The sequence below is a fragment of the Motacilla alba genome, chromosome 3, assembly GCF_015832195.1.
Source record: "Motacilla alba alba isolate MOTALB_02 chromosome 3, Motacilla_alba_V1.0_pri, whole genome shotgun sequence".
Classification (NCBI taxonomy): Eukaryota; Metazoa; Chordata; class Aves; order Passeriformes; family Motacillidae; genus Motacilla; species Motacilla alba.
In genome coordinates, this window is record NC_052018.1 from 37028821 (window position 1) to 37052814 (window position 23994).

The following is a 23994-nucleotide window of genomic DNA, read 5'->3' on the forward strand; positions in this document are numbered from 1 at the left end:
ACCATTTGTTTCAACAAAATACCTTCCAGTTTGGATTTCTGTTATACAGAGAAAGTGTCCAAAGGATAGGTTTTGTTTTTAACAGGGCTTTAATGCTTAAAAGGAGGAAAACTGGCAAGTCCTGTTTGCAACAAACAAACCAAGAAAGGTGAATTGAGAAGGGCATGATGAATGTACCCGGGTATTATTACTCCACTTATCATGAAAGATGTTTCAAACACAGAAAATTGTGTAGTCATGCTCAAGAAAACTGGAGATGCTGGGTGGACCATGAGGGAAGCGAGCGACAAATACACAAATGCAACAAATACACAGTGGGTTGTTTATCCCTATGTTCAGCATAGGTGGGTAAAATGAGGGCTAAGTAAAATGACCCACACAAGGAGACCAGTTGGTGAGCTTCTCTCAGATGTGGACGGGAGGGAAAAATATTTAAGGAATGCTGAGCACCTGCGAGCCAGGAGCTGTGAGCACAGGTGTGCAGAGCTGGTGTTTTCTGAAGCAGTGGAGTGCACTGGTGCTACTTACACAAATATGTACAGAAATTGATCCCAGTGAAGTCAAGGATCCCACTTTGTTACATGCAATACCACCACAGATTAGCAAATGTGTTTTCCTTACATTTTTGCGTGTAATTTCTTTCTGGTTGAAGTAGCTCCATTGGAACATTTGTAGCTTGAAGGGTCGCCTGAGGCTGAGAAGGCATTTGCAGTGCTCCTGACATCTAATGCATGATCTCTCCCTGAAATCTGTAAATTAAACCCAAGATGATATCGATACCTATGTCACAAACTAGACATGATCTGCTTCACCCTCAGTGCACCTAATTTCCTCATAATAACCTGTATAGTTCTTCCAAAGGAAAAGAACATGCCCATCTATCACTCCTGCTTGTTCCCATGGGCACTGTTTAACCAGGAGCAGTCAAAACAGGAATCAGAAGGGCACAGCAGCTTCTTTCCCAGTGTCCAGAGGTGGGATGCAGAAAACCAACACAACCAAGGAGGTGTGGACCACAAACAGGGAGGTACCCACCATCCCAGGGCTGCGAGGACCAGCTCTGCAGTATGTCCCTATCTGGGTGAGCTGTGTCAGCAGTCAGAGGAGATGAGATTGAGCTATTCCCTCAGATAATGGCAAAACAGTGTCAGGAACCATCCTAGCTAGAAACTGTGACTGAAGTCAGCAGGAGAACCTTCAAGACAACCATTGCTGGCTGACTGGTTGCAGGGGAAGGCAGCTGTTGCTGCCCTGGAGCGCTCCAGAGTCTGAAAACTGGATTTTCACCAGCTACACCTAACAAAACCAACCAGGTTTAAACAGAAAACCTTTAGAGAAGCTGGGGAATGTGCATAGGGAGAATTTTCCACCCTTCCTTGTCCTCTGGTTGCAGTTAGGTCTGTGACACATCAACTAGGCAGGGCTAGAAGGCATAAGGCTGCAGTTCAAGACTACTGCCACAGGAACTTGTAAATCTTCTAATGTAAAACCTGAGCGATTTTCTCATTGGAATATACTTGACTTAAAGCCACCATCGAAAATATTTTATCTTGGGGTTATGACTCATGAAAGAATGGCTAGGTGTGAAAGGAAAGTTAATATATTTTGTGAGAAAAACCCCCTCCCCAGCAACCTTATCAGATGACACGACTTGAATATTTATGTCCTATGCAGTAAAACCAATAGACAGCAAAAGCCACAACCTAATACTTTGTGTCAGATCTGATGAAAACTCAGACACCTAGCTTATTTCCCCTTAAGGGCTGGAAATTATGGTTCACACATGCAAACAGGAGAAAATGAGATGCATCCTCAGTGATGAGGATGAAACTGCTGTCCCTTAGTCTGGCATGTTGGAAGATGATACCAGACTAGCCAGTGCTTGTTCTCTTGGATGAGAATGCTTCCCAGGTTATCACGAAATGACACAGCTCACTGGGTTAATGCTTCAAGACTCCTGACCCAACACATGTCACCCACAAAAACACACCCCTGCCATGCCAAAAAGATGTTCCCACGTTGAATGATTATCACAGTCAGACTTTTACTGCTGATTTCTTTTAAAAATTCCAAATTGAGAAAACAGTTAACATATAGAATGAAAGAACAGGCCACAATCAACCACAAAAACTTCCCATAAGGTTCAGCATGTGGGAAACAGATAAGTAAATGCTGTGAAAGATGAACAATATTTAAGTATTAACACAAATGTTTGTTTTGGGGAGGTTTATCTGGCATCTCTACCGGTTTTCCTCCAAGCTCTAATACAAAAATAACTACGTCTAACTGCAACTGGGAAGAGATGGCAGCAGCTCAACATTGCTCCTTTTTTCCCCCTGTACTCAGAAAAAAATCCCAACTGCCTTACAGTGTCACACAAACTAATTTTAAGGTGACTTAGGATTAAGTCATTTGCAAATTCAGAAAGTTCAGTCAGTGGTCTCATTTTCATCATCCTGTCAAATGAGGACATACATGTGCAACATAAGGGCAGGAGATACAGTTTTTTCTCCAGCTGTACAGGTGGTCCCCCATGTTACAGCATGAAGTGAGGAAATTATCCTTTAGTTCATGTAAATCCTGGATGCAATAGTTGCTCACCAAACCATGAAGAGGGAACCCATGTTGATGGATGTACACATCTTGCCTGTGCAAGCTGTGGTAGGGCTGAAAGTGAGCAAATGCTGCATCTCCCATGAAGGAGCTGCCTCTTATCTTCTCTGTCTCCACCCCTCACTCCAAGCAGGGGAAAGTCAAAAGACATGAAATTGCTTTGTGGGTGATCTTCAGTGGTTGTTAAAAATATAAAAAAGAGAAAGGGAGAATAGTGATGGGAAAGAGGTTCAAAAATATGTTCCCTCTTGGGTGAACTCAGGTCTTTTTTAACAAGAAAAGCCAGAGAGGCCACGCACAGTAATGTTGAGAAAAAGGAAATGGTACTTCATTTTAGCCAGAGTCATAAATCTTACCAGCGAGCCTCTAACGGCAAAACGGCGAGCAGGGGAATTTTTATACAGAGATAATTAGTTGCGAGCTGATACCAGGTTTACTGTGCTGTGCACTCCGTGTGTGCAACATGTTCTCAACCTGCAAAACCCAGCACGAGGCTCTGGCAGCCTTGCTGCTGCTGGCTTTGCCAGAAGGCATGCAGCTGGAACTTCCCAAAACCCTTAGGAAAAAAAGGTGAAGATGGAAATGGGTATTTCCAGAGAAATCTTGTCTGTAGCCCAGAATGATTCTTCCAATGGGGAAATGAACCATGTTTATTAAACCACACCCCTCTGCCAGAGGGGAGATGGACCAACAGGACACTTTGTGCCACCATTAACACCCTTATCTTCTGGGATACAGACACCACTCACAGATCCTGTAGAGCAGGCAGATGGGTCAGGGAAAAGGTTTATCCATTGAGGTGAGAAGCAAAATGTGGTTGAGGGAAATTTATCAGCCAGAAAAAAACAGCTGTGAAGATGCCCCACAAGCACCAAAGTCAATGGGACATTCCCTCCACCTGTGCTGTGAACAAGACAGCCCATCCACCAGTGCTTGTTCCTCGATGTCTTGCTCTGTTTCAGAGAACAGCCAGGGACTTGCACTAGTGATTGACACAAGCAAAGACTCCAGCACAGCTAGCAGTCAGACCGCACTTCCAGCCACCACTTTTCGGTTTCTAGATGATAGGGAGTCCAGGAGACGTGCCAGCAGCATGCTGGGTGTGCTAGGTGCCAGCAAGCATCCTAGCACTTGTGAAGCTACTTTAGAGGGGACAATTTGGCCTAGATGAGGAGGTCTGGAAGCCATCATCCCCAAAAGATGCCCAAGTTAGGAAACAGCCCAGAAAGGACAGTAGCCTGCAAAGGGATAGCTTGATGAGAAAAGAGAGCCCGCCCCAGCTGCACAAGAAGCTTTGAGGCTAATGGTCCCCACAGGTTACCTTGGTGCTCCCTACCTACTTTCTGCCCATCCCCTGTTGTCTTTTTCATTGCCAATCTAGTGCAACAGGACAGATACACCCATTGCTCAATCACACTCCTCAGTTGACCCAAAACAGCTGGAGGCAGGTGGGGCTGGGGGCAAACCAGCTTTGTCAGCATGGGGTTAAAGCAGCAGGTCTTTTGTCAAAGGCTCAGTTTGTCTGCAACCGTATGTTAAACTGAAAGAACAATCTGAATTTACTGCGCTAAACTACAATTATGGGGTTTTTTTAATCATTCAGCCTAATGGTACACAGCTGTCACAAGAATCTTTGAACACATCACTGGCTCTCTTTGATCTGATTAACCAGATAAGGAACCACAGCCAAAAGATATGAAAGGATAAGTCCAAATTTCAAACTCTCAGCTGAGCAAAGATTTTCATTCAAAGGAATGTGCAAAATAAGGAGGGAGGAGGTTCACAATGCAAATGAAGGTTTTATTTACTACTGATATAAGCAGGTGAAATATTCTCCATTGCATGGTTAAAGAATAAATGGACCCTAGCCACAAAGTGGTGCTGACAGGTGTTACATCTGCCACACTAATCTGTGTGGATGCTAATATTTGTATCATCTTTTTTCCAGACTCAAAATGAGGGGCTTTCTTCCATAGGGGTGCTTTTTACATGGAAGAAGCCTCCCTGTGATATTGAAGAGCTCCAAGGGCAGGGCCTCTTCACCCAAACTGCTTCTGTTCAGCGTCTTTCTTCAGATAGCATAGTATTTCTTTTTTTTTAAATTCAAGACAGCTTCATTTATTTGCTTTTATTTCTAGCATAATGTTTACTATTCCAATCAGAACATTCTGTAATCTTATCTAAATGTTTTATTATTAATTGCTGCACCCCACACCCCACCCTTAATAACTATCCCCGGGAGAGGTAAACATTTCAACACAACTTACTCTAGTTAAAGCCATGAATATGCATTATTTATTTATTTAGGTAAACAGTAATTAAGAAAAATCACCAAACCGCCTGCTCTTTGAAATGAGCTCTACTTTACCAGCCTTGCCGTGGGAATTGCAAGTCCCTTAAACACATCTATTACTTTGTCCTCCTACATCACGATTTACATTGATGGGCCTCAGACCACACTACAGCTGCCAGAAAAGCAGCCAGTCCTTATGCTGCCTGAGGCTGAGTGACAAGTCCAAAGCTTCCAGCAAGGATAAGCAAGAGGTACCAAGATATCAGCAGAGAAGAAAGGTGCAGGATGAGGAAAAGAATGTTGCTATCACTCAGTATGCTGATTTTTAAGATTTTTTGCAGCAAGACAACCACTAGTAGCATGAAAATGATCATGACCCCCTTCTGCCCTCTCCCTACAGACAGAGGGCTGCGTCCTGACAGAGGCTTGTGACCACCGAAGCCTCTCCATCCTAATCTGTTTAGCAGCCAGCCCCAAACCCAGGAGTTTTTTTGTGCCAGAACAGTCAGATAGCCCCGTGTGCTATATATAGACATACATAAATACATATATAGATATATATATACACACACAACTTATGCATTGAGTAATAAGCAGCTGAGTGACTCCACTCAATTCCCCTATTTTTTCTCAGTGTTACATTAACGCAAATAATACAACATCCTATTCTGCCTTACATTTCCACCAAATTGCACCACAAGCCATGACAGAATATGGCAGCACCAGAGGCAATGAAGCCACTAAAAGGACTCTCAATTTTTTAAACCAAAAAAAGTCAGGCACACCAAGATAGTCCTCACATGGTTGATTATCCAGCTTAAGGATCGCACCAGCACTACAAGAGAGGAATCGAAATGTATCCCAAAGACAAAGGGATTTTCACAGATCTAAAATTGTTAGGTAAATAGATAAAACTGCGGTTGGGGCTTTGTTTCAGTTTTCAAAGCTAATTTCCGGCCACCGTTCAGAGAAATGCTTTGCATTTCCATTTCTGACTCACCTGCTTTAACAAGCGCACTCGCTGGAATTACTAAGCATGGGATCTCATCAAAACATTTCACTTTCTGAATCAAAGTGCTTTTCAATTTTACTGATGTGAACTTATCTATAAAATTTACCATGGTAACAACACTGGCGATGTGCAGGTACGAGTGCACAATGCGATGTGTCAGAGGACCCTTCTCCCACCGGGCATCCCACCAAGGTACAGGAATGCCTTCCAAATTCTGCCCAGCCACTCGGAGCACGCTGACACCAGTCTCTCACATCCCCATCACAAAGTGATACACGCTCCCAGAGACATATTTAAACATCAGGTATGAATGAAAAGCATTCCTGAAAAGAATCTGTTATGAAACCGAAAATCGGAGATCGCCGCAATGCTGTGCCTAAGTTGAGTCATCAGTTCCCTTTACAGCCTAATAATTGACACTGCCTTGATCAGAATGACTGATCCAAACGTTGCTTTGTGTTTGTGTGTTTTTGTTGGGGTTTTTTTTTAATTAAAAAAAAAAAAAAAGGATTTCTTATGTAAACAAGCCGTCTGTCATCTTGCAGGAGTGTTTGTATTCTTCAGATCATGGGAAACATCTGTCAAAACCAGATTTTGCTCTCCTCAATCAACTCGATACAGTCTTAATCAGACTGTACTACAAAGAACCGGTCTTGTTACAGAAATACACGCTGCCAAGTCTCAGTGGAAGCGTTGATTTTATTTCACTTTCTTGGGATTAAATGCTGCAAAGATTATTAAAAGAGTTCCCTCCTTCCCCTGCGGGATCTCTCTCCCAAAGGAAATCCTGAGAATTTACCTGCTGCTTTTCTCCTCTTTGTGCATGTTTCCAAAATTAACTACCTTCCAGGAAGAGACAGATAGGAGAAGAATCAAGGTATAGTGAAACTTCAGAGCATGCTGATTTCCCACCTTTTGACATGGGTACTCGGATAACAGAGTGATTCCCCTTCTGATGCCTGCAACAAATAAACACTCCCACGTGTCTGCATCCCGCAGGTCACACCTCCCCAGAATGATTCATTAGGTATTTTCACATCTTCTACATAGGGAAAGATCAAGTGGGGTTGCAACTGCCTCTAGCGGTGTTTTCTGAAGACAAGGTGACACAAAGCAGAGTGGTTGCTACTACCACTAGGATAAGGGTGGTGTTAGATGGATATACTCTGAGTCCTCTGCCAGGGAATCTGCCCCGGAATAGCAAAATCATTACGACAAAAGAAAAAATAAGCCAATTAGAGAAATGATGTGAGACTGTAACAAGAAGAGCAGGCTACTCCATTAGCAAGTAAATGAAGAAGAGATGACTGTGGCAGGAGGACCAGGATCAATGGGTACCAGTCAGGTGTCTTAGCTGGGGCTGCATGCTGAGCTCTTTTAAATGGACCAATAATTTATAGATTAAGGGGACAGTACTGGAAGCATTCAATAGTGTATACATGGTCTTAATTAGAAGTATGCCCTTGGAGGGGTGAGAAATTAATGGTCATGTCTATATTAGCTTTTACCCTTAGACCTAAACTACTCCACTGGAACCATGTTGCTGATATGATGCCCAATTTTTGTATTTTATCTGGCAGTAACTCCAGCCCAGTGCCATAGACTGAGCACCTACCAGCATCTGGAGTATATCACCAGCACTGCTGGAGGCACAGCTCTCAGCATGTATCATTAACTCATGGATTACACATCATGCCACTAATTCTTAAATACAAGGCATGAGATAGGAGGAGAACCTTGATATGCTTTGGAGAAGATGGAAGAGGACCCATCTAAATGCTGGGTACTGAGAGTAATACAACAGCAGATTTTAAAACAAGAAGACAGACAAAATCCAAAGCTGTGGAGGAGAAGAAATGATAAAACAAATGTCATAAAAAGGGAAAAGGAAACAATCTACTGGCTGAAGATGACATTAGATTTTATTTCCCTAACTGTGGTAGATAGTTGATCGTGAAACTAATATCAGACACATCTGCAAAAATCATACTCTTTTGAATGAAGTGGAACTGGATTTAAATGAAAGTCTTGCTTTAAAAAATTCTTCAGGCAAGCAATTTCTTTGAAGTAAGAAATTACTGCATAGCTACACATATGAAACAAACCTATGACAATACTAAACAAGATCTCAAATCTCAACCATGTTTGAAAAATAATGTCCAGAAGCATATAGATTCAGCTCTGCTCAGCACAGAATCCAATGAGTATCATCAACCTTGCAACATCTTAGGAAATCTTGTATTTTTCTGAACAACACTTTGATAAACTTCAGCTATTTTAGAGAGAAATGGACTGTCACACTCTCCAAATGTAGGTGAAACACTATTTTGGCCAGATTTGAGAAGAGACCGGACTTAGCACTGGTTTCATCTGCCTGAACTAAGATAACACGTTTTCAACTGTAACTTTCATAGACTCTTTGAAGTTTCATTTTACTACTCTGAGGTCCAAGGGTGGCAATATGAAGAGAGAGGAAGCAGAAAAAAAATTGTTAGGAATGAAAAGCACTTTGGACTGTCAAGCCAGCAAACGTAAGAATTGTATTTGGCTTTGTGAGAGCACTGCCAATACTAACAAACCATTTGCCGTCTGCTGCTGCATACCAGCAGGTCGTGCACAAGCTTACATTAATACTTTGATGCATGCAAAGTGGACACATTTTGAAGTGCCCCTGTATTTGCTTGTAAGTAAATTTTGCACCAACTCTTGAATGTCCCGATTAAAAAATAAAGGCGTGGGAAACAAAGCGAAATAGAGTTTATCACCTCATAAAGTTAACCAAAACAGCAAAGACTGTGTTCAAATGTCTATCTAGTTCTCCCTGACAGCTCAACTCAAACTGAAACCTTAGGCATGACATGAATTTCTTCTTTAGTTTCATGTCACCTGAAAACAGAAGTTTAACATCAGTATTTTCACCATCCCAGTTAACGATCACCCAAAGCAATAGTAAGAATCAGCAATCATTAGCCACAAGCAAAGCCAACTCCATAACCAGAAAAAAAATTATTTTCTTTTCAGTCTCTCTGCTCTTAAAATGTGACTACAGCAGCTTCAGGGACATCCTGCATGATCCATTCTCAGTGCTTGTTCCTGTAAGAAAGATGTCCTCTGCACTCAGTAGTTACAGGTTAATTCTGTCAGGCGAAAAGGGCCGCTTTCTACAATTCTCATGGCTTTTGGAGATGGAGGTCTTTTTTTTTTGTTTTTGACTTGTATGACAAAACCTACCTGTTCTGCCATTATTATCTTGTTTTATTACACCTCATAGTCCTGGCATTTTCTTAAAATTATGTAAAAAGTAGGCAGTTGCACAGAGAATGATTAGTACGGCATGTGCTGTAGCAAGCAATATTATGTATTTTATTGCTCATGAAGTCAGAGTACTGGAACTAGCCAAATCTGCTATTTTGGTCTGAAAATACATTTTTCCTTTCCTGCTTGCAACAGGATAATTAATAACTGAGAGAAATAATGGAGAAAATAAGCATGGTGTTAGGTAAGCACTCCTAATTACAAAACCTTATGTTTGGCCCAAGGATTGATGTTTGGGATGTCTCTCTATAAGAGAATAACAAAGCTTGCACCTCATATATGTCACAAGGATGCTTGCCACACCGTCGGCTCCACCATCATCCCAAATTACTCACTACCTGTGCCAGTGTCCTCATCCCACTAAAAAGTCTGTACTTTTCCCTGAAGCTCTGCAAGTGAAAAATTCAATCTAATGCTTTCCCATTTATTCAGAGTGGCTGATGAAAAGCTCATTAATACCTGGGAAAAAAAAGGCTCTCTACAATTGCAGCACACAGTCATAAAGCCAATGCATGATGGCCAGCAAATGTTTCCAGGTAGCAATTGGCTTTACACAGGTTCCTACTTTGTAAATAGTGAGAGGAAATACTGAATAAATACTTGTTTTCCCTTACTTATTTCTACACTGGATGAGGCAAGACAAAAGGATGTTTAGGCACTGAGCTGATTTCAGACCTCGTCCTCTGTGGATGACTTTGCCTGCAATGTTATAGGGCTTTTAATCTCACATACCTCATGGATCCTATTATCATCACCATCATAATGAAACCAGACATTGCTTACTTCCCACTCCCCCAGCCTGACTCTGGCCAGGCACACAGAAATGAGAGCTCACTGAAGAAGGCCACCCATCATTTCACCTGCTTGGCTTCAGCTCCCCACACCAAATGATGTCACCTTAGGCTGTTCCCACCAACAGGCAGGTCAAACAGCAGTATGACCCAAACCATAAGGACCAGAAGACATTCAGCACACCTTGTTCACAGGAAAGGCACAAAACAATCTCCAGGTGTTTCTGTAATTCCTGTTGCTCTCAGCACAATTAGATTTTATTGAACTGTAATCCTACATAAGTGCATTGAATCTTACAGCTGAAGTCAATTACACTGCGTTAAATAGCCTTCCTGATCTGCAAGATGAAGATCACTTCTGTATAAAACTAAATTAGCTCAATAATTCATTATTTGTAGCTTGGGTGAGGGGTTGAAACAGCAATGGACAACTAAGCAGTCGCACTTTCAGGAACTAGTCCTTAAGAGCTGCAAGCAAACTGAATTTCCAGTTTCACCAGATGGGAAAAGGGACAAGCACTGCAGGCACAGAGAGGATATCTAGTGTCAACAGCACTACATCTTAAATCATCTGTGTTTGCTCATGGCAAGGAACTCTGAGCTGACTAGCCTTGGAAGGAACAAGACATCGGTTTTCGTGTACTGAGAAGTCCTCACACTTAAAAGTTTAACTACCGACCCAAAGGAGATAGAAGGGCACACCAAAAGGCATGTGACTTGTCATTTCTCATTCCTTACTCAGAATTAGCCTCAGCACTGAGGGAGATCATATAAAAACCCCTTAAATTAATATTTTTGCTTATCAGGGACTGAGTGGAGGAGCAGAGGGGCTGAAGACCAGTGGTGGTGATGGGCTATGTGTGCATCCTTAGCAGCCACACTGTGCCAGTGCACACCTTGGCAGGAGTCCATGAGTGTGACATTCCACTGGCTCACACCACCTTCCTCAGCTGCTAGGCTCACTCTTGGTACCTCTCCAACCAGCCTCAAGCACTCTTCAGTTTCTTTCTTACAAACAACCATATTTACATGCTAGGAGATCTCCACGTAAGTTGGGAGATGACAGAAGCTGTGTTTCTGATCCCATTGGGTTGTGCCGGGCGCGTGTATTGAGCAGACAGGAGTGATTCAAAGACATAAGCAGACAGACTGAGACGGGAAAGGTGAGAGACAGGGAATATTCCAAATGCCTGCTGCTGCACTGGGGCAGCCAAACTCCACAAGAAAAGTAGGCCTGGAAGACTTGGAAAGAAGAAAATCAACCCTTTTGAGATTTGGAAATAATTTCCTTTACTCTTTAACACAGAAATACGAGCAGCATGGTGACTATCTATCCCCTGTGAGGAAGCACACCCCTTTTGCGCTGGTCTCCAGGGTGGCTCTTCCCATCGCAACATCCACATCTTTCAGCAACATCAATAGGCTTTGTTCTCACAATGAACCTGAAGAAGATGATCTCCACTGCACAAATGAGGAAGTCAGTCATGGGGCAGGTGAAGGAGGTTGCCTGAGAACACACAGGAAACCTGTGACTGAGGCAGGGAACTGAACCCAGACCATGAGTTCCAGTTGGGTGCCCAGTCCAAGCTGGGTGGCTGACAGATCACCTCTTCTTCTGGGACTTTGAAATTTAAGTTTGGTGGGTTTTACAATGAACTTTTTTTTTTTTGGTGTTTTTATTTTGTCTAGTCACTACGTTTCATTACACTCACACTTCTGCTTTGTGAAGGCTTTTGATCCTGCTTCTTTTCTGTTTTGGCTTAAAAAACCAACACAATTGAACATCAAACAGAATTTACCCTTCACAGTTTGGTCTTCTCCCCTACCAACATCATCCTCTCCCTAGTGCTCAGTGCTAAGCGTCCTCTCCCTGGCGCTCAGTGTTGTATCCTTTGTGCACCTTGTGCTCATGATTGTGGCTTCATCAAAACCCACCAGTGATATTTAGAAGGTGATTCTTCTTTGTAGCTTCACAGAGTTACAGCAACTGCTTATGTGAACAGCAGTACTGTGAGGCAGCAGAGCAGATCTGGTGGGAAAACCAGAGAAAAGAGATGCACAAAAAAGGTAAGTTCCAAAGTGAATGTTCTGACACTGCTATGCATCATGTCGACATGAGCAATCATCTGAAGAACAGCTACCAGTAAGCCACAGCTTCAGACTGCCTAGGATGTTTTACTGGCTTGGCTAATGAATCACTGGGAAAATGTGAGCCATGTGCTCACTGCCAGGGTAGTCGTCACGGTGGGTAAAAACAATGACTCTTTCACTATCACCATGACTTGTGGTTTAATTGATATTTTAACATTGTTTAAGATCTTTCTGTGTAAAGCACATAATATGCACTTCTAAGACAAAATCCTTTGGTAGTATACTATTTGCAAGGAGGCGCAACGAGTCAAACCACTATTTCATGAAATAATTCATTCTGGCTGAATCCCTCACAGAATGTCTCAAGATCTTGAAAAGGAAAAAATAACTAATTTCCACATGTGTAATAACTCACATGGTGAGAAAGAAAAAGACTTCACATTTTTGTGAGAAAATGTTGCAAAACCACAAACTTTTGAAAGTGCCCAATATGCTATTTTCAGCTTATCTGGATGCAGCCCAAACTATCCACAGCTAACCAAGGTGCATCAGAAGACTGTAATCATTCTGCTCCCACCACAGGCTTTTTGTGCCCACTGCGCATCCAAAGCTGTCAAGCCCTACAAAATAACCTAGGACTTTTATCCTTAAAGCAGCCAAGCAGCTGCAAAAATAACTCTGTAAAAATATTGAATACTTCGTCCCACTTAGCAGCTGGAAAAACAATTACTGACTGAAAAATTCAGTGTTTGATATTACTTAATAGTTGGGGAAAAACTATTTGTGAATCATAATTAACGTTTATTTAACTATTTAAAAGCATGCATCTACTGTTTGAGGCTTCACAGAGAGCAAATATGTGGCCTTCTGGCACCATTAAACAGACTAATACAGTTAAACGAGAAGGACATGAGGCAGAAAACCACACTGGAATAGTCAATCCTTCAAGGAACTGGTGTAACTGAGATTGCCTCAGTATGCAGGCTGCAACACCAAGTTTGAACCAAATCAGTAGCAACTACCTTGGGGCAAATTAAATGAATGCACAGCTCTAGCTACTGGTGCCAGAGCAATGCAAACGTCATGACATAAACTGGATGAAAATCCATTACTAACAGTGATAGAGAAACTGCTCCCCTTGAAACAGCCTCAGAGGTTTACGGGTACCTCTATGGTGGCATCAGCCCGGGGCCAAGTGACAGCGGGGCTTCCTGCGAACAAGTGCAGCAGAGCCTGTGAGAAAGAACGAGAAGTACTCATCTTCAATGAGCAATGAAACCAGTGAGAGGTCTGGAGCACAAGTCTGATGAGGAGCAGCTGAAGGAGCTGGGTTTGTTTAGCCTGGAGAAAAGAAGGCTCAGGGAGGACCTTACCGCTTTCTACAACTGCCTGAAAGGAGGCTGTAGCCAGGTGGGGGTTGGTCTCTTTTCCCAAGTGACAAAATCAGATGAAGTGGCCTCAAGTTGCTCCAGGAGAGATTTACATTGGCTATTAGGAAACATATCTTCACAGAAAGGAATTGTCAAGCATTGAACAGGCTGCCCAGGGAAGTGGTTGGGTTCCCACTCCTGGAGGTATTTAAAAGCCACGTAGATGTGGCACTTTGGGATATGGCTTAGTGGTAGACTTGCCAGTGTTGGGTTAGCAGTTGGACTTGACGATCTTAAAGGTACTTTTCAACCTAAAGAACTCTGCTTGTATGATTCTTAATGATTTTATGGTTCCATGAAACCAATGGTGGCTTAGGTCAGGATTTAAGTTCCAGAAGAAGATGAACCATTAACAGGCTGCTGAAAACAAACATTAGGCCTTGTTTTAAATTTCTAATTGGGAAACTGTTTGTCTTCGGACTTTTCGAAGCCCTAATTTCCCCCAAACAATTCCCCCACTTGTTCTTTGCACATTTGCCATAGCTGAAATGTCCCATCACTGACAGTAACCAGTCCTTTTATCACCCCATTCAACTTCATCCATGCAGAACTGGGCTGAGTGCCTCACGGGTCCAGCAATCACAGAACAAGAACAAAACAGCAGTTACTTTTCTCTGGCAGATAATTGCAGACAGAGCCGAGCCAAAGATTCCTGTCCAGCACAACCTCACCTAGAGAGTGACCTAGGTGTGCCAGCTGACTGTACAGAGTAAAGATTCACAAAAAAAAGAAACCTACGGCAAAAAAATGACTCAACTGCTGTGATTGAAAAAAAAAAAATTATACCTAGTATAAGTACAGCAGATTTCACCTGTGGGGAATATTCTGCAAGGTGCTGAGGAATGTGAGCAGCCTGTATAATAAATACGTTTAATTAAGCGATTTGAACTCTAAGTCACCAACTCTCCCGCTACTGCTCTCTCAAGCAACCGTGTTATCAGAGGCCATTTCAAGGGAAATGCACTTATGTCAGAAATATTTCTCATATCATACTTCTCATAACCTGCAGCACCAGAAAAATGAAGACAATATAAAAAGAAATAAAAATTATGAAATTTTGGGTTACAAACATCCCTGAATGGATTATGCTTTCAAAATGGACAATATAAATAGCATAATAAGGTTTTTTTGGTGTACGTTTCAAAGTTTTCTAGGATGATGTTATTCATTCTAAACACAAACACATTCTCAATGCCATATACAACGCAATTGGCTTGTGACATGAAATAAGGCCATTTTCATTGAGATTGACTCATCACTAGGATGATCTCAAAAATTGTTTTGGATCCCTTTCAACTCAGGATATTCTATGATTCCATGATTATAGAAAGAAGATGCAGCTGACCAAATTCACCTCAATTCACAGCCTCTGAGGTTCCCTAGCAATAATCCCTGCATGGCCAAAGGGGCAAAGCACTGCTCTTTTTGGATCCGACAGGGCATCTATTAATGGATCATTTCAAACTGAGTTAGGCATATCACAGTTTATGAAAACCTCCACAAAGAATTCTCTCTAGCAGGGCTACAGCAGCACAGCTAAAAGGCTGAACTACAGGCTGGAATGAACACTCAAAAACATGTATGGCATAGAGTTAATGACAAAATAAAAGTTAATGACAAAATCACTATGTATTTGGCCAAATTTCTTTCTAGGCTTCTATGTAGCTGCCTGTTCTCAGAAGTGTTTTGGTACTTTGCTGGGGAGTTCCAGAGCAAGAGAGCAAAAAACCTTGAAAGGGCTTTAGCTTTATGCTAAGCACAGACATGGGGGTGCTCCAGCTCCCACATGCATTGTTAGTGTCTTACTAGATATTAGAATAAAACTGTGAAATTATAAGAAACAACCAGAACATCTCAAAATCACCCCAAAATGGAAGAAACCATTTGATGATGCTTTTGTAAAAACACTTACTTACAACACAGTCCTGGAAGTGATTTCCAAGCAAGCCAACTGCTGCTCTAGACAGTTTACTGGATGGTGTGGCTCAGCTCTTTCATACAGGCAGCACTTACAGTTGTATCTAGAAAAGGAAATATAACCAAAATTCTTTATGAGCAAATACACAAAGTCATCTTTCTCTTTAAAACCATGACCACGTTAAAACTAGTTTTAGCAGGTCTCAACAGTTTTCATGCCAAGCTTCACATGTGCTGCCTGCTCACAGGAACAAGCCCCAAGGTGCAGTCAAAGCCACCCTATGGTGTATAAGCCAAGAGTGACTGTGCCTGAGAAAAAAACCCACACTGAGTGCATCAAAGTGGCAAATAAACGTGCCCAGCTGTTTTCCTCATTTAGTTCTACTTAAAACACTCGCAGGAAATGCAAGATGAATTAGTACCAAAAAAATGTAGGTGATTTCAGTAAGGCCAGGAATTCCAGGCACCAACTTCTATTTTCTCTCTCTTGAGTGGGTGTTCACTTGTAAATTGTAGACATGTTAGCAATTCAACGACTGAGCGAATTAACATTCAACTTAACAGTCATTGTTAGGTTGGGAGGTTATTACTGCTTGTTCTGCTAAAGTGACAGGTTAAAATACATTTGTATCTGAAAAGTTGTTTTCTACAATACATATTCCCTGTCTTTTTGCACCAAATAATTTTCTTCCATCATGTCAACTCCTATTGTATGAACCATCACTGCCAGCTTCACCACAGCAGCTGAGATAGGCAAGGAGGAACAGCAAGGAGACAGGTGAGGAGGAGAGAGCACTCAGCTCCCACCATTTCTCTTTGGGCTGCCATATTATTTTTTTTCCAGGCATTTTACATGGTTGATTTGAGACTTCTCAGCAAATGAGATACTTGCATGTTCTGCTTTTAAAGAGAGGGCTGTACTTCACCAAGTCATGAGCCTGAGAAAGCTGCTTGCTATCAGGCACTGCTTGGGGAACAGAATGGAAAGTTGTGATTTCCCAGCCTTGCAGGTGATTACTATTAATGGAAAAAACAAGTTTTTCAAGGTTGAGTTGACCTACCACCACGTATTGAATTTTTGCAGACTCAGATCCATTTTGTACTAGTAAACGAGCTTGTATCCTTCCTTCTCTGCTTTTTTTTTTTTTTTTTAGGGTAGCTCACAAGCTGCTGACAACTCACACTGTACTAGGAGCTGTTCACACTGCACAAAGTGTTTACCACTCACAAGTGATGCTAAAAATTAATTTACAGCACCGCTACAGCAAGCTTTGACAAATTGTCATGTGTTGACACAGTCATAAGTTGTTGGTTAAAAAAAGTAACACTTCCCTCTTCTGCCACTTCATGTTTGAGACCAGGGATGGGCACATTATGCAAAGTTTGAGGGTTTGTAAGCTTCACAAATGTTTGGGCTTCACAAAACAAGCTTGGTTGTGAAAGTTTTTTTCTCTTACAGTTAGGCATGTGTTTATTGCCAAAAAGACTCTAGTAAGAAAAAAAAAATCCTTTCCATCTCCCAAGGTCTGTGTGTTGCGCAAAACTAGAAGAAAAGGCTGTAAAATAAATAATCTTGCAGGACACTTGCTCTAGATAAGATCACAGCAGCGACAAATAGCCTGTATCAACTCCTTAGAGCTGCAGACAGCACTCTCCTGCTGTAGAAAGGAAGGAAAAAAATATAGCTACAAGTAAGAGTTTTAATTGTTCTCAGCTGTCACACGATGTTATCTTAAGCGAATGCATTTATTTCTCGATTCTCATATGTACCTCTATACGGAAAAGAAAGAACTCCAGCAGTGGCATTCATCAGACAAGGTCCAAATTGACTTCCATGTACTCAAGATAGATGTTAGTCAGCACTCATGCCCACCAGAGGCAGCTCTTAAATTTTAGCTCCTTCTCTTCTTCCTCAGGGCAGGACAAATAACCTATCTAGTTTACACTCAGGAATCAGTAATAGACACAAAGTTGTAGTCAGCTGAGGTGAGCAGTGTTTCAGTGATGATGCAAACTTGAAACATTAACCCCAAACTAGCCTAAATCCAGGCAAAGAAACAAAGCCAAGCAGAATGAGCACTCACGGCACCTGCCAAATGCGCTTCATGAGGAGCCCTTAAAAGCCACTGCTTCACATGTACCAGGACATCCAGTGCTCCAGTAGCTCTCCCTAAGATCACCAGATCTCAGAGCATGGACCACACGAGAATGCAGAGTAAATTCATTCAGGACATTAGCTGGGCAATATGAGGAATTAATTTTCTCCTTTTTCCCTCCTTAACACTCATACAAAATAGTGCTTTGAGTGGTTCAAAAGTCCTGAGGAGGAGCAACATTTTACGTTTGTAGAAGCAGCCCTATTCCTGCATCAGTGTAAGAATGACCCACCTAATTTCTCTACAAAACTCACAAGATGTTACTTAACCAAAAAGAGCTCCTGCAAAACATTAAGGAGGGATGAAATTTCATACAGACTCTTCACTTGCTCCCATTTCACACACCCTGTATAGAACTTCTTCACCATCTGAGATGTTACAATGATAGATGACATACTCTTAGACAGATTTAAGGAAAGCAAAGGACATTTACATTGCAATAGTCAGGATGGACATTGCCTTGTGCTGTTGACTGAAATGAAATCATCCATGCTTAATCAGTGTAGATCACTCTACATTCATAAAAGCACTGAAGTGGCAACTCCTACCTTCCTCCCCTAAGTAACAAAAATTTATAAATATTTTCAGTGCATCACATTAAATGTATTATTTCACTGGATTCAGTCCAAGAGTCAACAGGGTTGAAATAAAGGCAATTCAACTATTAAGTCAAAAAATTCAGCTGATGAGTTACTTAGGAGGCAAAACCACTTCTCCTCCACCTTTGAAGAAAACAAATAAAATCCTAAATTTTACTGTAAGTGATCTCAACTGCCAAAATATGATTTCTTCTGTACCTTTTTACTTTGCTGTAGAGAAGGGAACAAACAGCTTAAATTCCCTGAGTTCTTACTTTGGGACAGGATATCCAAGCCAATAATGTAATTAAGAATACTATCAGGGAAAAGGTGGGACCTGGGTTTTTCTGAAGCATTTTTTATTTGGTTTTGTTTGTTTGTTTCATGGATGCGACTTGAGAGTGTGAAGAAACCACTGCCAAGCAGAAGAGCCATTCTTGCCAAGTCCCTTGCGTGAGTTTGAGCTTGCTCTACCCAACACAGGGCCAGCGCAGGAACGTTCAGCTTTGGGGAAATGCAGACCCAGGATCTCTCGTGGCCTCTCTGCATCGCACCTTGCTGCTCTGCCCTCCAGTTTCATCACAGGGGGCATAGCAGTCTTGGCTGATCCTGCAGCCACACTCCTTCAAAACAACTATGTGCAGGGCATCAGGAGAAAGCCATAAAGGTGACATTCATCCCAGCAAGCCATCACCAAGGTTTCAAAAGCAAAAGGGAACATATGAAGGTGTCCTGCTCCTTGATGATGCATGCACACAGCTGAAGGGGTAAATTCATATATTGAATATATATACCAATTATGCACTGGTAGTCACTGCTAGTATGGGATGCAGACTGTGAAACAAACTCCCCTGGCTAGAAATTAAAAAGAATTGAGAGGATTTCAGCTTTCTTATTCCATGGGAACTGCTTTTCCAACAAGTGAGACAGGATGCTAGCCCAAAGGCAAGTGACACCAGTGACTGCCTACACCATGGGCAATCTTCCTGTCTCTGTTCTACACCTGACTTCACTCACTGCAAAGGTCACCATGTCATCTCTGTTACACAGAGCTCTGCCAACCATGAGCAACGGGAAAGCAGCTTAACTGGCCAGCCTGCAGGACCTCCTATGAGCATTTGGGGGTGGGAGGAAACCTCCCAGCTCTCTACTTAGTGCTTCCAGTTCTCAAACCTTAAGAGATGCTCAAACTGCCTTGAACTAAAAGGATTTCAGTACTGGAATACTGGAGGTGTTTAAAAGACGAGCAGATTTGGCACTTAGGGACATGGTTTTGGGCTGGACTTGGCAGTCCTGGGTTAAAGGTTGGACTCTGTGATCTTTGTAGTCAAAAGATGCTGTTTTCTTCCTGACTCTCTATCCACAGGGCAGGAGGGAGCAAAGGGAAGCAGTATCTCTGTAAGCATGAAACAATGGGAAAACAGTGGGAAAAAGCATTAGATCTTTGCCTTCACCTGGAGCACACCTTGCACTTCCAGCCCTTTCAGAGGAAACTTTGTGGCCCTGTGGAGAGTGTAATGACTTGAAAGCCATCACACAGCATCTGTGTCATGCAAGGATCCCTCAGGAGGTAGATTGGGAACTGCCTGCCACCCCCACACAAGTGTACTCACACATGTGTACATGTGCACTCCCCTCCTTTGCTTTTTTTTAAAAGTGTATACACTAGTGTATTTTTCACTACTTTCTGAGCATGACATGCATTGCATGGTATGTAACAATCAATGCCAACATTATCTATAGCACAGAAACATGCAATTCACTGAAACAAGACTTTCTTCTCCCCCACTTCTCATAGCCAGTTTTGTTTTATAAATCCATCTGATTTCTTGCTTGATTTGGATCTATTCAGATCAAACCTTTACTGAAGCCAGAAGCATTTTGTTTTTAACAAATATATTCCCATCCTCCCAAATCAAATCTTTACTTCTAGGTGAGACAACGTCATCCAACTTTTATTGTAGTGTACTCCTTCTAAGCAAATGAACTTAAAAATTCAGTTAAATGGTAGTGTACAGCTAAAGGGCTATTTTATTAATCACATGGCAAAAATCATTATTTGTACAGCATCTGTATAAATATCCATAGGATTCTCTCGATATTTTTGAGCCACCTCAGGCCAGAAAGGTAACCAGGTAATGAAGAAAATCATGTCAAGTTTTATGAGATCTTTAGTAAAATGGCTTAAATTGAGCCATGATGGCTAATACAGTCTGAAATCCTCCTCTATATATTCCACACAGCAGTACCTTTTCTGTGCAACCTAGTTAAAAGTCAGGAGAAGGAGACAGCTGAAAACCTTGCACGACCTTTTGATCCACAATGATTTCCACAGCAGAAATCACTGCATGAAAGGTACAAGTCAAGTAGTTAACTAGTAGTGTACACTCCACCTTCAATACCTGCTGATAGTGACAACTCAATGAAAAGATGAGCATATTCCCATGTCTTCTGACGCAATTATTCTTTACAGGGTATTCAAGGAGCCACAACCCCATTTATATACACTTTGCTACTTCACCCGAAATTACAGAAGCATCCTAATTTCAGGAGTTGCTGGGCTGAAGTGAAGACATGTTCAAGGTTCTGTCTGTAGCAATGTGGACACCAACACTGGCAAGTAAACACTGAAGAGGCATGTGGGTATATGCAAAAATTTCATTCAGTACAAAGAAAAGCAAAACTAGGACAGAAGGATCCTAAATTAATCCAGTTCCTGTCTTCCCACTGACTTCCCTCACCATTGGAAAGACTTTGGTTTGGATTTTAGTCAAGTCTGGTTTACAGTGCTCAACTCTGTGTGTCATAAAAAAACACCAACCCTTGCTGGAACGTCTTACTCATTACACAGCCCTGCAAAAATTATTAGCTACGATACAAGGCATTTCCCTTTGGGGACCAGAAAGGGTGAAGAAAAGGGATGTAGAGTGACAGCTTGTGGTTTCCAATGCAGCGGGGGAAAAAAAAAAAATAAGCAAGAGGAATACAGGATATAGTGTGTTTACATTTGTCAAAACAAGTTTCCTGGAGACATGGAGGGTCCACGCTGCTGAGCTGTCACTTCTGCTTGAAACTGCTGCCTCATGCTATCGGGAGGTCAGTCACTGACCTACTTTCTGATAGGACTGAATTAATTTGCTACTTCTGTACACAAACCTTTTTTTTTTTTTAAAGGAATACTTAACAAACCCAGAAAAAGCTCCCTTTTATCCAACTTGGAGCTTCAACTGGTGCTGTGCAAGGCTATTACATACCCTGGCATGGGGCCCAGTGTGCTTGGGCTGCTTATTCTTTTGGAAAAATCTGTACAGAGTTTTTTAATGAGTTGACACTGCAAATAACGTCTTTCCTTTTTGAACTCCTACACTACACTAATACTAGCGATTTAACCCACTACACACAATAAGGGAGGCCAGCACTCAAATAGGTTGTGCTTTGTCTAGGCTGCTCCTGAAATAGATACCTACCACTACAGGATTAGCTCCCCAAATAGACAGACGCATGGCACAATACACTTACAGGATTAAAACATAAAGTTATTAATAGAAAACAAGATGAGTAGGTGAAACTTATGAACTAAACACCTACCAATCCAATCATGCCCTGCACAGAGCCAGCTAACCAGGGCTCACCAGGAGATGCTGGTATGCTAGGAGCCCTTAAACTAAAAAGCATTCTCCTCAGAAAGTGAAGAGGCAGACGTAGTAGCAAAAGACATGCCACCTACTTCCCCTCTTTGCTTATTGGGTACCTACATGCACACTGTTACTACCCAAACTCTTTCATTAAAATAAATCCATGGTGAAGGGTTTATCACAGATCTTTCAACTACCTGGACCACTAAAATACTCGAAGTCAGCTCTTGAAATCATCTTTAACAATGCCATCCATTGAAAGCTTCATTGCTTGGGTGGGTGCCTCTTCCCAGGTCTCTTGTGGGTAGCAGCACTGCTGTTTGGAAACAGGACAGCCATGTACTAATCCGTGAGAGCAACGCTCTGGACCAACATTTGGAAGATGAGACCTCTTCAGCAGCTTGGTCTCATCCGCTCACCTCATCCTCCATCTGCTAAGCAAAGATAAGGATCTTCTCCAAATGCTTGGCTTGCTTAGTACCAAAACATCGTGGGTGAGACTCACACTTTCCTTTGCATTTCCCCAGGGCCCAATCTAATAATAGAGGAGGTAGTACTGACTACCGTAATACAAGACGACTATCAGTATCACAACAGATTTATGATCACTCGAGTTCCTGGACTTGATTAGGTTCACGTTGCCAAAGATAACTATGCCAAACCTAGCACTTGCAACTGCAAATGCATTCTTGTCAACCTTTTTAGCTTTCATCTGTGCATATTTACAAGCCCTGAATCTGAAGTTCAAATAAATCCAGCAATTCACTCAAACCCACCAGGATTTGAAAACATTAGGGAAGTGTCAAGATGTCATTGAGCTTGTTCTGCAGAAAGGAGTGCTTTATAGTTTCAGAAAGAAATAGACAAGGGAGCTATTTAACGAGATGGTGGCATATTGAAACATGGATAGATAAGTAATTAATAGCTACCTTCTCTGAGTGAAAAATCAGCTTATATGAAAAACTACAAGTCAACTGCTGCCATTTTTGGATGGATAGGAACTGTCATGCATGTTAGCATCTCCATTACCATGAAGGATTTTACTCCTTTAAGCAGTTCACGAAGACTTTCACACAGAACAGCATGTGGGAAGCAAGGAACTAACAGAAGGAGACACCAAAGAAATGTTGATATTTGCAACTAGAATTCTAATGAAAAATGTTAGCAGGAATACATGAACACAGGAGAGAACCTCTACCATGAGAAGCTGAAGCTTTAGTCCCTTACAATCAAGAGTAACTACACAATTGCGTGGGTGCCATTATTAGTGTACAAAATATTGGCCAAATAATCTCCTCATGTTGGTAGCTCAAAATATTTAATTATTTCAAAACCCCAAAATTCAAGCAGCAGATCACCTATTTAAGAATGCTCTTAACCCTGATGTGCAGGTTTCTTTAGCAAATTTCTGTACAGCTTCAAGTGGAACATATGGCACCTTAAAGTAAACAAACAGGAGAGGGCAAAATAGTCATGCTTCAAGAAATAGGAAGTATAAACCTATTAATTAAGCATTTAATTCCTTTTATCCCTCATGTCTGTCTTCACAGGCTCTCTCGGCAATCAACCAATTTTGGGATTCACTGCTGTCATGCCAATCGTGGCAGTACTTCAGCTAAAAAGGCACTGTCAAACACAATGAAGTTTCCCTTCAGCTCGTTCCCACACTGGCGCTGTGTAAAACACACACACAGCCTGGCGAGGGGAGCTGGGGGTGAGGCTTCATCTGCCCTAGTTCCAAGAACTGCAGACCCGCCCTAGTTGGCAATGGCACAACTGAATCACACCAATGGTCGAGACTTTGTGCTATAGAAACCACCTCACACCCTCCTATACAACACATAAATAGAACCCAGTGGTGCATTTTTGTCCAGTTTAGTGGTGGATTTGGCAGTGTTGGGTTAAAAGTTGGACTTGATGATCTTAAAGGTCTTTTCCAACCTAAACAATTCCATGAATCTTTTCCAACCTGCACATGCCTTGGACTGAGGCATACTATAAACATGAAAAAATTTCCCAGCATTTCACTCTTACAGCTCATTTGAATCCATGGACATCATCTCCTGCACTTCACCCACTGATGCTGCACACAGAACACAAGGAAGGATATTGCAGACAGATCCCCTGTTGTGAAGGAGAATATACATCTCTCTGAATCTAACA

General features: G+C 41.9%; 1 protein-coding gene across 7 annotated transcripts in view; it reads right to left on the reverse strand.

Moving 5' to 3' along the window:
- BACH2 (BTB domain and CNC homolog 2) overlaps nucleotides 1–23994 on the reverse strand; it is a 183098-nt gene that overhangs the window by 82078 nt on the left and 77026 nt on the right. The window contains exons 3-4 of one of the 7 annotated variants that reach the window (XM_038133699.1): nucleotides 15462–15566; nucleotides 13283–13348 (exon numbers count right to left, since the gene is read on the reverse strand). The gene's annotated coding sequence lies outside the window, so the exon portion shown is untranslated. Of the gene's footprint in view, nucleotides 1–621; nucleotides 13194–13231; nucleotides 13349–15457; nucleotides 15567–23994 lie in introns of those variants that run through there. The other 6 variants (XM_038133698.1, XM_038133697.1, XM_038133696.1 and 3 more) reach the window with 6 other exon arrangements.